The following is a 5635-nucleotide window of genomic DNA, read 5'->3' as shown; positions in this document are numbered from 1 at the left end:
GCCCACGGATGAAAAGGGTACAAGTGAGAAAAAACCTCAGTGCGACGCTTCCTTGTTGCGTCGGGTAACCCGACGGAGAGGTCGGTGTCCTTGCGGGCCCGGGTGTGATGCCGTCTCTCGTGAACCTGCTGCTTCAAAAGAAATTGAGGGTCTTGGTGAGCTAAAGGATGAGAAAAGCTTACTTTCCGGGTTACCCTTCGGACTTTCAGCTGTGGCAAGGGCTCCGAGTCGGAGGAAAGTGATGTTACCTCTTCAACTACCGGGTTACTGGCGCCGGTGTCATCCTGTCAATGAGCAAAGTGTTGATAAGGCGGACAGCAACAAACAACAAATATAGCAAGAATTTAAAGGTTTAAGGGTTACCTCTGACTCGGAGCTATCGCTTAATTGCATTAGCTCCGAAGCAGTGGGTCTGCTTCCCTTTTTGCGAGGGGCGGCTTTCTTGGCGGCTTTCTTCGCCTTCCTGGCCTTCTTGGCCGCTTCATGGTCATATTTGACCCGCCAGAACTTATCATCAGCCTGAAAGATACAATGATTGATTCTTAAAACGGTTCAGATAAAGGTTATATACAGACGAAGATAAAAGTTAAAGTCAGCGGCTTACCGCTGGGGCTGGATTGGTCTTGCAGAAGGGGGCTAACCCGGTTCTTCCGCAATCTGTCAGGCTCTCGTTTAGAAGAGCCTTGGTCTCTTCCTCTGCAACGTCTTCTGGAAGATCATTGCGACTGTGCCTCTGCGGGTCATCCTTTCGCCCGGTGTACTCACACATTAAGCCGGGGCGGCGGCTCAATGGGATCACCCTCCATGAGATCCAGACCCGGACTAGGTCAATTCCATTCAGACCGTTGCCTAGCAGGGCCTTGATCTTATTGATAGTTGGAAGCAGAGGCTGGCGTTCCGCTGCAGTCAGTTTGTCCGACAGCGGATGAGTCGGCTCTAGACGTGTTGGGCGAAAGCCGGGCAGCGGGTTCTCGTCAGCCGGGGACGTATCTTGGCAGTAGAACCAAGTCATATTCCAGTCCTTGGGGTGGCTCGGCGGCTCTGCGTAAGGGAAAAGACAGTCCCTACGCCGCTGGATGGAGATGCCACCTAACTCCAGACTTGGCCCATTGGCACATTCATTTTGGCGGTTTAAGTAAAACAGCTCTCTGAAGAGCAGCAGACTCGGCTCTTCTCCAAGATACACTTCGCAAAAGACTTGGAAGTTACAGATGTTGGATACGGAGTTGGGTCCTATATCCTGAGGCCGTAGGTCAAAGAAGTTGAGCACGTCCCTGAAAAACTTTGAGCCGGGCGGTGCGAAGCCCCGGCTCATATGATCTGCAAAGATCACTACCTCCCCGTCCCTTGGTTGTGGTCTCTCTTCCGACGGGTCAGGGGCACGGTAGGACATGATTTCCTTCTTAGGTAAATATCCGGACTTAACAAAATTGGCCAGGGTCTCATCGGTGACGTTGGATCTCATCCAGTTGCAAGTGATGGGAGCCTTGGGAGGCATGGTGAAAGTTGGTGGTCTATGATAAAGAGAAAAAGTGTCCGGGTTAATTATAAGCCGGAGATCTATCGTTCAAGCTAAGATGGCGGCTTATGAAGGGGACTAATGATATATACTCAAGTACAGTGGATTATTTAAGCCGCAGGGGCATTCAAGACAAGATTGATTGTTTACGGCTTTATCACAGTTAAGCCGGAGGATTCTACAGAGCATGGTTCTCTTTAAACTGGAAAGTTCTACGGCGCGTGTTTTCTTTAAGCCAGAAATGTAAGCCGTCAAGATTCTATGGTTGCAGTTTTTACTAAGTATGGTAAAACAGGTTTCGCATACTACCGTAACTTTTTTGGATCAAATGGTCGGAGCAAAGAAAATTTTCTAGACCTAAAATGCGGACGCAGGGGAGTTCATGGGCTCGAAGGAGATCTTATGCAGTGGAAAGAAGTGTGTTTTCCAGGTGAAATGAGTAACAAACAACTACTGCAGCAAGTCTATACATATCTAAAGATCAAACAAGGGTGGCAACTACGAGAACTACTGAAGCCTGCGGACAATGGCGAAGAACACGGATGAACTGTTTGAACTCTATCGTAGATCTGTTCTAACAAGGCAAAAGAAACTCACCGGAGTTGGAGAAGAGCAGAAGTAGCCGCCGTTTATCTGGTCCGAGTCAGGGTGATGCAGCGGCCGGGTTGATGAAGATCAGGGGCGCGACGGCGGCGGCAGTGGCAGAGCTCGGGCAGAGGAGCGACGGCGCGAGGAGGAAGAAGAGAGCGTGAGAAGAGCCCGTTGGGCCGGCCTATTTATAAGGCGAGGTCATAAGTGGGCGCGAGATTCAAGGAGACCACGGCGTGGTTATCTCCCCCCCCATGACGCCTCGATTTTCGGAATGACAGTAAAGCAAAGATCCGTTGCGGATCTGGCGGAGTAAAAAACGGACTTAATGGAAGATGACGTCACGGCGGATTATTCGGAGTCCAGAGGATGACGTCACGCCGGGTTATGGCCTTCACATGAATGGTAAGCCGGAGATTTTTTCTGTTGGCAGAGTTGAAGATTGACATGAGCCGGCTCAAATCAATCTGGGGCCTAATGTTGAGGATATAGACCTTAGAGTCACCCGCCAGGAGGGGCCGGGTTACTCGTATGGTTATTGCCAGAAGCCCGGAGCCAAGTTTTAAGACGATGGGCCAGAGATGGGCTGAGACCCGGATATGGCTTAAGGCCCGTAGTTACAATCATTATTATAATAGAACTTGTAGTATAAGGCAAGTATAGTTTAGAGTCCGAGCCGGACACTCTTATGAGCCGGCCGGGACTCTAAGGGCTGCTGGGCGTGTTCCTCCCTATATAAAGGGACGACCCGGCAGCGGTTTAAGGACGACAACAATCTCATCGAGAGCCGGGCATAGCAAGTTTAGCTCCCTGGTGATCGTAACCCTAATCAATACCATCTCAACTGGACGTAGGCTTTTACCTTCACTGTAAGGGGCCGAACCAGTATAAACCCTCGTGTTTCTTGTCCCACATTAACCCCTTCAAGCTTCCTAGTTGCGATGGCTCCACGACTAAGTCCTAGCCCGAGGACATCTGCCGTGACAATTCCACGACACATACCTCAAAGCCTGTCAAAAGGCTAGTATACGCCTCGTTCAATCCGCTTTTAGCGGATCGAACCTTTTCAACCATCGTACCCATAAGGGTACGATGTTCCTCCACAATGGAGGTTCCCTGAAGCGCTTCCACCAGAGTGTCCGGCGCCTCCGGATTGACAGAGGTCGCCGGTGGAGTTGACGCACCCCCTTCTTTTGAAGGAGGCTGCTCACCTGATTCCGGAGCCATGTGGGTCTCCAGAATGATATTCGGTTGGGGCCGAATTGGGCTTGGCCCTCGTCGCCAGTCTCCATGGGGGTTGGTTCCCCCATGTTTCCGGCAGCAGAGATATGACCCTCTGGCGCCGACTTGACGGCTTCCCGCGCCTCTCCCTGACCCGGAAGGGTCCTTCGGGACAACACTTCGGTGTTGTCCGTAGCAGTGGGGGGAGGCCGGCGGAGGCTACTCGCTCTCCATCATATTCGGACCGAGCAAATTCCCAGAAGATGAGGATCGCTGGGGGAGATCGCGAGCCGGAATGCAGCACACAATTCAATGTATTAAAACCATAAGGCGAAAAGCCGGATATATATATACAGTGCCTTTGAGTACTTACGATCCGGCCAGGGGCTTTGGCCTGGGGCGCCACTCAAGGATGTCGTCGGTGTCTGATCCGGAATCATCCGTAAGGGAGATTCTCCCTTTCTTGGACGCCTCCGCCTCCAGATCCGTGAAAGCCCCCCTTTTCTTCTTTCCCCCCTTAAGGGGAGAATTACTCTCTTCCTCCTCCTCTTCATCTTCGTCATGAGAGAAATGAGTTTCCGTGTCTTCGGACACTACGTTCGAAGCGCCTTTACGGCGGAGGCCAGCTTTGGCCTCCTTCCCCTTCTTCTTGGCCTTCTTTTCCGGCGCCTGATATGGTGCCGGAACCAGCATCCTCGTTAGCAGAGGAATGGTTGGGTCTTCGGGTAGCAGAGCTGGGCAGTGGATCCACTCCGCCTTCTTCATCCAGCCCTGCAAGGAGAACGGAAAGCTCAGTATACTCCTTGGATCTATAAATTAAGGCTATCAGAGAACTTACGGGAGTGGCCGGATAAGTGCGGTCGAGGCCGAGGTCTTCGGTCGTGTTCGGCCACGACTTCTGGGCCTTGAAGAGCAGCTTCCATGTGTCTTCGTGCGTTGTGCCGAAGAACCGCTGCAGGGTCCGAGGACCGGCCGGATCGAACTCCCATAGATGTTGAGTCCGGCGTTGGCAGGGGAGAGTCCGGCGGAAAAGCATCACCTGGATCATGCCGGCAAGACTGGTGTTCTGGTCTATCATACCCTTGACGCGCTCCTACAGCGTCATCACCTCGTCGGACGACGCCCAATCCAGGCCCTTGTTGAGCCAGGATGTGGGTCGCATTGGAGGTCCGGACTTAAACTCGGGAGCGACGGCCCATGTGGTGTCACGGGGTTCCGTGACATAGAACCACTCCTGTTGCCATCCCTTCATGGTCTCCACGAAGGTAGCCTTGGGCCAAGTGACGTTGGGAAGCTTGCTCACCCGCCGCACTCCGCATGTTGACCATCAACCACTTTCGGCTTCACATTGAAGACCTTGAGCCATAGGTCGAAGTGGGAGGGAATGCGGAGGAACGCCTCACACACGACGATGAATGCCGAAATGTTGAGGAAGGAATTCGGGGCTGGATCATGGAAATCTAGCCCGTAGTAAAACATGAGACCATGGACGAAAGGATGAAGGGGAAACCCTAATCCGCTAAGGAAATGGGGGATGAAAACTACCCTCTCATTGGGCTCCAGAGTGGGGACGATCTGCTTTTTGGCAGGAAGCCGGTGGGTGATTTCCTTGGCTAGGTACCCCGCTTCCCGGAGCTCCTTGATGTTCCCCTCTGTGACGGAGGAGGCCATCCACTTGCCTTGCGCTCCAGATCCGGACATGGCTAGAGTGTTTTTTGGGGACGGAAAGGATTGAAGCTTGGGCGCTGGAGCTCGAGGGCGGATGGGCTGAGGAAGAAGAAGGTGTGGGGTGAAAAGGTGGATCCTTATCTCCTTATAAAGGCAGTGAATATCAAGCATCCCCCCCCCCTCCACGAGCCTTAAAACTCGCCTATTCCCAAGGGGTCGTGCGGACGGCATGGTTAGATTACCCAAGCCCGTATTGATGAGAATCCCGTAATAAGGGGACACGATCTCTGCTTTGACAAGACGTGTCACCGGAGGCTGCGTCTCGAAATGCGAAACGGGAGATTGAAAAACGATTCAAAATAATGAAGAGGCCAGACGTAGCGTCTCACCAGTAAAACTGTCAGTAAGGACATACCATGTTCTTTGATTAAGTATTATGCCCTTGCGGTAGTGGGTTGTAACTGTTAAATAGAGCCGGATATAATTCTTGTTGATCAACTACTTTGAAGTGTTCGGAGGAGGAACCCGCCTTGCAATGCCGAAGACAATTTGTGCACCAGACACATCGTCATTGAAGCCTGGTTCAGGGGCTACTGAGGGAGTCCTGGATTAGGGGGTTCCCGGGCGTCCGGGCTATGT

The sequence above is a fragment of the Aegilops tauschii genome, chromosome 3, assembly GCF_002575655.3.
Source record: "Aegilops tauschii subsp. strangulata cultivar AL8/78 chromosome 3, Aet v6.0, whole genome shotgun sequence".
In the NCBI taxonomy this organism is placed as follows: Eukaryota; Viridiplantae; Streptophyta; class Magnoliopsida; order Poales; family Poaceae; genus Aegilops; species Aegilops tauschii.
Note: the sequence above shows the minus strand (reverse complement) of the source record.